Below are 8,453 nucleotides of genomic sequence, written 5' to 3' on the forward strand. Positions count from 1 at the left end.
ATCCCAGCACTTTGAGAGGCCAAAGCAGGCAGATCGAGAGCATCTTGGTCAACATGGTGAAACCCCTGTCTCTACTAAAAATACAAAAATTAGCTGGGCATGGTGGCGGGCACCTGTAATCCCAGCTACTCGGGAGGCTGAGGCAGGACAATTGCTTGAACCCGGGAGGCAGAGGTTGCAATGAGCTGAGATCCTGCCACTGCAGTCCAGCCTGGATGACAGAGCAAGATTCCTCTCAAAAAAAAAAAAAGACATAATGAGGGCTGCATTTTTATTAAAATGGAAACCTTGCCAAGGACTTACTTACCCTCACTAACTGCCTAAATATTTTTTTTTAGCTCCTGTATCTCCACTGACTGCTCACACTATGCTTACGTGAGTCATCTACAAGAGGGCGCTAACCTGCCCTTAAACTCTGAATTTTCTGACATTGACAACATGCCTGTCCTCCCACATCCACCTGTCTCCAGGTCTCTGACATTTACCTTTCTCATTGGCATGCAGGAAAATGATCCCCCTTACTTATTATTTATGTTAGTGTCAGGGGTAAAATGGGGTGGTACTTGGCACTCATAGCTGAGTCACTCTGACCATCAGAGACACAGTTTTAATGAGACTGGCTGTGTAAGGCCACGACGGGAAGGTGAATCTCTAAAGTTCTGGGATAATTCAATAAGGTCGTCATTGCTCTCCCACCCACCTTCATCCCCCAAAGTGCTTTGAATGCCTGCATCCAAGAGCCAGGAGCAGGGTGGACGTCAAGAAATAATCCTGATGCTATTTGGCTTATGGATGATTCAGAGTAGGTGCTGTCGGAGCCCTAATTCCCCTTGTTTTTGAACTATCATGTCATACTCCTTCGTGCATGGCATTTTATCTCTCAGGATCTTCCTTCTTTCCCCAACTTTCTGTTGCCTTCCCACCTGTAATGTAGACTGTTTAGAACCTCCCCTCCTCTTCTCTTTCACTCAGGCTGAAGTGCAGTGGTATGATCACAGCTCACTGCAGGCTCAAACTCCTGGGCTTGAGTAATCCTCTCACCATAGCCTCCCAAGTAGCTGGGACTACAGGTGTGTACTACCATACCCAGCTAATTTTTTCATTTTTATTTTTGTAGATACGGGGGTCTCGCTATGTTGCCCAGGCTGGTCCCGAACTCCTGGCCCCAAGTGATCTTCCCATGTCGGCCTCCTGAAATGCAGGGACTACAGGCATGAGCCACCATGCCTGGCCTTAAATCTGCATTTTGTATTTTCTTCCCATTATATGGTTTGCCTCTACTGGAGACAGTCAGGCAGGATCTCCACTGTAGAAGAGAGACTTCCATAGAGTCAACTTCCAGATCCACAGGGCATAGATTTGCAGCTCAGATCAGAAAGCAGGCTGACGGGGAATGAGGAGTGAAGAAGGATTGAGATGGGAAGTTATATTAGAATCTTCCTTTTTGGCTCTTTCCAGTGTCTGGATAACTTTTGTGCTAGCCAGGATGACAGACTTCCCAAGAAAAGAAAGAACAGTGGAGCATGAAGATAGACTAGGTGCTTCCTGCCTCAGTTTCCATTTTGTACCAATGATAGTGTTACTGGTGGAGGGTGTCCAGGTTCTTGACCTCTTGAACAAAGAATTGGACAAAATGCACAAACAAAACAAGGAAAGAATGAAGCAGTAAAAGCAGAGATTTATTAAAAATGAAAATATGTTCCACAGGGTGGGAGCGGGCCCAACCACAGGGGCTCAAGAGCCCCGTTATCCAGAATTTTCTGGGGTTTAAATACCCTCTTGAGGTTTCCATTGGTTACTTGGGGTACGCCCTATGTAAATGAAGAGGATGAAGTAAAGTTACAAAGCTGGCCGAGTGTGGTGGCTCACTGCTTGTAATCGTAGCACTTTGGGAGCCAGAGGCAGGCAGATCACTTGAGGTCGAGAGTTCGAGACCAGCCTGACCGAAATGGAGAAAACTTATCTCTACTAAAAATACAAAATTAGCCGGGCGTGGTGGCACATGCCTGTGATCCCAGGTACTCGGGTGGCTGAGACAGGAGAATCGCTTGAACCAGGGAGGCAGATGTTGTGGTGAGCCGAGATGATGCCATTGCACTACAACCTGGGCAACAAGAGCGAAACTGTGTTTCAAAAACAAAAACAAGAAGCAAACAAAAAGAACAAAACAAGAGTAGAGTGGCTTCAAGGGTCTCTGCTAAATAAAGGAGAATTTAAATGTGCTTATTTGGGGGGTTTGGTTTTCTTTAAAAGGGGACCTTGTCTACTCCTCCCTCATTGCTACCCTACAAACTAGTGTCAACCTATATAGTCTTGCTACTAGAAAGGAGTCCTGATCCAGACCCCAAGATGGGGGTTCTTGGATCTCAGGCAAGAAGGAATTTGGGACGAGTCCATAGAGTAAAGTGAAAGCAAGTTTATTCAAAAAGTAAAGGAATACAAAATGCCTACTCCATTCGCAGAGCAGTGGCATGGACTGCTTGACTAAGGACCCTTACAGTTATCTCTCAATTATATGCTAAATAAGGGGTGAATTACTTACGAGAGTTCTGGGAAAGGGGTGGGCAATTCCTGGAACTGAGGCTTCCTCCCCTTTTTAGACCATATAGGGTAACTCCTGGACATTGCCATGGCATTTGTATACTGTCTTGTTGCTGGTGGGAGTGTCTTTTAGCATGCTAATGCACTATAATTAATGTATAATGAGCAGTGAGGATGACCAGCGGTCACTTTCGTTGCCTTCTTGGTTTTGGTGGGTCTTGGCTGGCTTCTTTACCGCAACCTGTTTTATCAGGAAGATCTTTGTGACCTGTATCTTGTGCTACCTTCTATCTCTTCCTGTGACTAAGAATGCCTAACTTCCTGGGAATGCAGCCCAGCAGGTCCCAGCCTTATTCTACCCAGCCGCTATTCAAGATGGAGTTGCAGTGGTTCAAATACCTCTGACAGTGTCATTGAAGAGATGATTTGACTTAAGTTGGAAAACAGGTCCATAGTATTGGTTAAAGATGTAGGGACAATGCCCGGGTTTGCTTGCCAGCAGGGTGCAGTCAGCCCTACCATCTCATTCCCTGCCTTCCGGGTGGGCAAGTGAGTCCAGCAAGGCCCAATGCCCCCCAAATTTGTGCATCTTCTTGGAAATTTCCACTCTATCACGGGAGACATGTATTTCAAGTTGCACCAGCTATGTTCTGGGCAACTCTTTGGATGCCTTCTTTTATAAAGTGGCATTGAGAAGTTGAGAGGATCCTGAAATAGCAATCTGCAAATTTGGTTCAAATTTTGACTCCGTTGCTAGCTCTATTACCTAAGCATATCACCTAGTGGTGCTAGGTGTCTGCATGGTCAACTCTAAAACCATGAAGGGTTGTTCTGAGGATTCAGTAAAACCATGTAGAGCCCTCCCTTGATATACCTGGGGGATTGGTTTCAGGACCCCTGTCTTCCACCTTCTAGTCCCCACGCACCTCAGATACCAAAATCCAAGGATGCTCAAGTCCCTTATGCTACAGAATGGTGTAGTAGTTGCATATAACCTATGCATATCCTCCCGTACACTTTCAATTTTATCTTTAGATTGCTTCTAATACCTTACACGATATAAATGCTATGTAAATGGTTGTTATACTATATAGGTTTTTTAATTTGTATTTTTTATTGACTTGTGTTCAATTTTTTTCTCTTTTTTTTGTTTTTTAGATAGAGACTGAGTCTCTATCTGTCTCCCACTGGAGTGCAATGGTGCCACCATAGCTCACTTCCACCTCAAACTCCTGGGCTCAAGTGATCCTTCCTGCCTCAGCTTCCTGAGTTGCTGAGATCACAAGCACAAGTCTCCAACATATTTTTAATCCTTGATTGGTTGAATCCATGGGTGTAGAACCCACAAATACAAAGAGCCAATTGTATGTAAAAATCTTTTGCACAATGCTTGACACATAGCCAGTCCTTGATAAATGATAGGTGAGTGTTATGAGTCTATTTTGATAATAACACTATAACCCTGGGAGTTCACTACTAAGATATTCTAGTTCATAAAGTCAATAAATAATAATAATAATTATTATTGTTATTTTGAGACAGAGTCTTGCTCTGTTGCCCAGGCTGGAGTGCAGTGGTGCAATCTTGGCTCACTGCAACCTTCACCTCCTGGGTTCAAGTGATTCTTATGCCTCAGTCTCACACTCAATAAATGATTCTTGAATGGGACTCAATCAATGGCTGCAAGCTAACGGACAATCAGTGCCCAGGTTACTTGAAGTCCAGGTAGCGCTGAGTGCCGTTGCAAGAAGAAAACTTAATATTCACCGCATTCCAGAATGCTTACATGGTCATGTGTTTCTAAACACTAAAACTGAGGAAAGACCTTTGGACATTCTGTCTCTGCCTTTCCACTCCCTTTTGCCTGGCTGCCAGCCTACTTAAACATTCTTCTACTTCTCATTGGCTTGTTCCAGTGAAAAAGTTTGTTGAGTAAGCCACTGAAATTTTTAAAGCCATGTTGGAAATACCTAAGTAAGCAAAGCACAGCTTTACAAACAGAAGATATTAAAGAGATAAACTGTGGATTGAAAGAGATAAAAATGTGGTACATGGCCATGCACAGTGGCTCACGCCTGTAATCCCAGCACTTCGGGAGGCTGAGGCAGGGGGATCACAAGGTCAGGAGTTCAAGACCAGCCTGGCCAACATAGTGAAACCCCATCTCTACTAAAAATACAAAAAAATTAGCCAGGTGTGGTGGTGGGTGCCTGTGATCCCAGCTGCTCGGGAGGCTGAGGCAGAAGAATTGCTCGAACCCAGGAAGCGGAGGTTGCAGTGAGCCAAGATCGTGCCATGGCACTCCAGCCTGGGTGACAGATTGAGACTCCATCCCAAAAAAAAAAAAAAAAAATGTGGTACATATATACCATGGAAATGCAACCATAAGGAACAAGATTACATCCTTTGCAGGGACATGGATGGAGTTGGAAGCCGTTATCCTCAGGAAACTAACACAGGAACAGAAAACCAAACACTGTATGTTCTCACTCATAAGTGGGAGCTGAACAATCATAACACAGAACACATGGACTCAGGAGGGGAACGACACACACCAGGGCCTGTCAGGGAGAGGGAGTGGTGGGGGAAGGGACAGCATCAGGACAAGGACAAATAGCTAATGCATGCAGGGATTAATACCTAGGGGATTGGTTGACAGGTGCAGCAAATCAACATGGCATACATTTACCTATGTAACAAACATGCAAGTCCTGCACATGTACCCCGGAACTTAAAATAAAATTAAAAAAAAAAAAAAGAGAGAGAGAGAGAGTGTGGCCAATGAAAAGTATGTGAGGCATTGCATGGAGCCAGCAGCTCTTTAAGGGATCTTGAGTTTTTCACATGCCACGTAAGCCTTCCAATAGGTACAGCATCCGTTGTCCCTGGAAGTCCCCAAAATGTTCTTCGTGGAATGGGTTAATCCCTTCTCTGCCAAGAATTCTCACTCAGGAGGAGCAAATGTTCATCGAACTGCCTGCCAAATACCATCTCCAGACTCAGTGTCATGATTTCGAGTCCTTGCCACCCTGGTCCCTCTCTCCTGTAGCCGCTGAGCTTCTCCATGTTCCTCTTTCTCTTCCTTTGATGGGAGCACCATGCTGTGTCAATGGGGCTATGGTTCCCATAGGCTCCTATGGCACCCGCGTGAGTCTTGTTAAGACTGTGGCCCGTGTTCCCATCCCAACTTATTTATGTGAACATCCCTTCTCCTGAAACACTTAAAAGCAGGTATTTATTTGTATCACCATTACAATAATACCATTTTATGACTGCCCACCACATTCCAGATTCTGTGTTAAAGGTTTCACATGTATTACCTTGTTGAATCCTCAAACCAGGAATTAGCAAATGCTTTCCACAAAGGGCCTGATAGTAACTCTTTGAGGCTTTGCAGGCCATCTGGCCCCTGTCATAGTCACTCAACTCCGCCACTGAAGCATAAAAATAGCCATAGACAACTTGTAAATAAATGAGGTTGGCTGTGTTCCCATAAAACTTTACACAGAAAAACAGGCAGTAGGGGTGAGCTTGCACACAGGTGACAGTTGGCTGATCCCTGCTGTAAACACCCATGGAAGTAAGCAGGTTGTTAATACCCATTTCACAGATGAGTAAATGAAGCATAGAGAAGAGATTAAGCATCTTTGCAAAGATTGGACAGGTTGTAAGCGGCAACCCAGGGTCCGTGCAATGCCAGGTCCTATGTAAACACTATGTCCTAGCGGTTGCAAACAAAAAAGACATGAGCCTTAGGAAACAGAGAGATGGAGGACAAACACTTTCTCCAGCAGCCTGCCCCTTCCTTATGACCACAGACTTCCCCTTGAGTTCTGCACCAGCAACTCACCTTCCCTTGTGGGCTGAGATCCTGCTCATGGCAGCAGTTGCTTGTAGTGCTCTGATGTGATTGTGAGGCAGGCAGGTTGGCTATTGTTCTCTATTCTGTACTAGAATGCAACTTCAGGAGCTCTCCAGATAAAGACAACAGCTATCTCTTACTTTTCCAGGAACATAAATAAGATTGATTGGTACGTGTGTTAATGGCATTACTGATTGAATAATGAAATTATTGAGTGTGTGGGTTTCTCCAGCATGTGTGTATATGCCAAATACGTATAATACATTATTATATATTATATAATTATAAATATATATAATATATATTATATGAAATAATATTATATATTATCTGAAATAATATAATTATATATGATATGAAATAATATAATTATTGTATATGATATGAAATAATATAATTATTACATATGATATAAAATAATATAATTAGTATATAGTATATAAAATACTTTGATTATTATATAGTATATAAATAATGTAATTATTGTTGTACATTATATAAAATAATATAATTATTATTGTATATTATATTATATAAGGTAATATAATTATTATATATTATATACATAATATAATTATATATTATTACATAATATATTATAGATTATTATAATATATTACATACACTAATATAATGATTATATATTACTATAAAATATGTATTATATATTATCTATTACTAGAATATTATATTTTATCTATTTTTATAATATATCATAAAGTCAATAAATAATTCATTTTTGAGACAGTCTTGCTGTATATACAAGACTGTATATACAGCTGTACATGCTGTATATAGAAGACAGTCTTGTATGTATAATATATACTATATTGTATATTATATATATATTATATTATATAGTGCACTAAGTACTGGAAATATACCATGAAACAGTAAAATGACAGATCCTAGTATTAGCCTTGTTGAAATGATCATCTTCACCTGTGTGTGATTGATGACTTTTTCACTTAGGTTTCTACAGTTTATCTGGTTCCTGTTTGAATTATTCTGATGGACTCTTGCCACCTGAGATCAATATTATTAACTCCACATTAAGGGAGGAAAAGCTGAGGCTGAGAGTTGCACAGAGTTGCAAAGGGTCACACAGTGACAATGTCGGTGCTTAAGTTGAGTCGTTGGCTGGAGACCTCTGTCTCCTGACCCCCACACCCTTTCCTACCACAACTTGCTGCTCTGCTATTACACAGCCATGCCCTGGGCCATTCTCCCTCACCACTTCCAGCTGGCAGCATCTTTGTCTGAACTTTATTTAACCTGGCTCCTTTCCAGGCCCTCTGGCAGCTGTCCCAGTTCTCCTTTGCTATCTGCCCAGCATCTCCCAGGTTCATTTCTTAAGCTCTTACCTTCTTTGACAGCCAAATGCCCTCTATTTTATTTTCTCCCTTGGGCACACTCGTAGGATGGAGAAAAGCCGAGAGATTGTTCACTTTCTTAACAGGAGCTGCTTTCAATTCAGCCACAGCTGCTATACCTTTCAGAAGTGAGATGGATCCCAAGACAGATGGCTCAGCAGTGACTATTTTAAGCCCCAGAGTCACAAGAACAGATTCAAAATAACTCAGTCCAGCAGGGGTCAAAAGCAGAGCAGAGCTTGCTGGCTTTAAAGAAAGCATGACCCTAGGTCTTTGAAGTCACTGAGTTAAGTCAGCACTGACGTTTTCTAGTTAATAAGACTTTTTCAGCACAGTTTTCTGTGCTGATGTTTCAGGACAGATTGCCCTATGTTCTGAAAAAAATCTTCCTCTGATACTTCAAAGCTCTTCTTTGAATATGTATTACTGCTCTCAAGATTTGTACCAGGGGACATTCTGCTTACCCTTATGCATCAATCAGCAAATTGCAACAATAACGCCGTGTAAGAAAATATCTCATAATTCAGTGACTTTCAGCAACAATCACTTATTCTTTTTCACATGCCTGGACTTGGCTTGGGGTCAGCTGATCTGGACTCAGCCTGGCTGATCTCGGCTCCAAGTTGTAGATTTGCTTCTGTTGCCTTACTTAGCTGTCATCCTCCTTGGATCAGCTA

The 8,453-nt window shown here is 42.2% G+C and overlaps 1 long non-coding RNA gene across 1 annotated transcript in view; it reads right to left on the reverse strand.

Moving 5' to 3' along the window:
- The window catches only part of LOC144340073 (uncharacterized), a 151,289-nt gene extending 143,392 nt beyond the window's left edge, over positions 1-7,897 (reverse strand). Inside the window, exons 1-2 of the long non-coding RNA XR_013415786.1 lie at positions 7,768-7,897; positions 6,392-6,542 (exon numbers count right to left, since the gene is read on the reverse strand). This is a non-coding gene — a long non-coding RNA (uncharacterized LOC144340073). The remainder of the gene's footprint in view (positions 1-6,391; positions 6,543-7,767) is intronic.
- Positions 7,898-8,453: the final 556 nt, after the last annotated feature.

Source organism: Macaca mulatta, chromosome 3 (genome assembly GCF_049350105.2).
Source record: "Macaca mulatta isolate MMU2019108-1 chromosome 3, T2T-MMU8v2.0, whole genome shotgun sequence".
NCBI lineage: Eukaryota > Metazoa > Chordata > Mammalia > Primates > Cercopithecidae > Macaca > Macaca mulatta.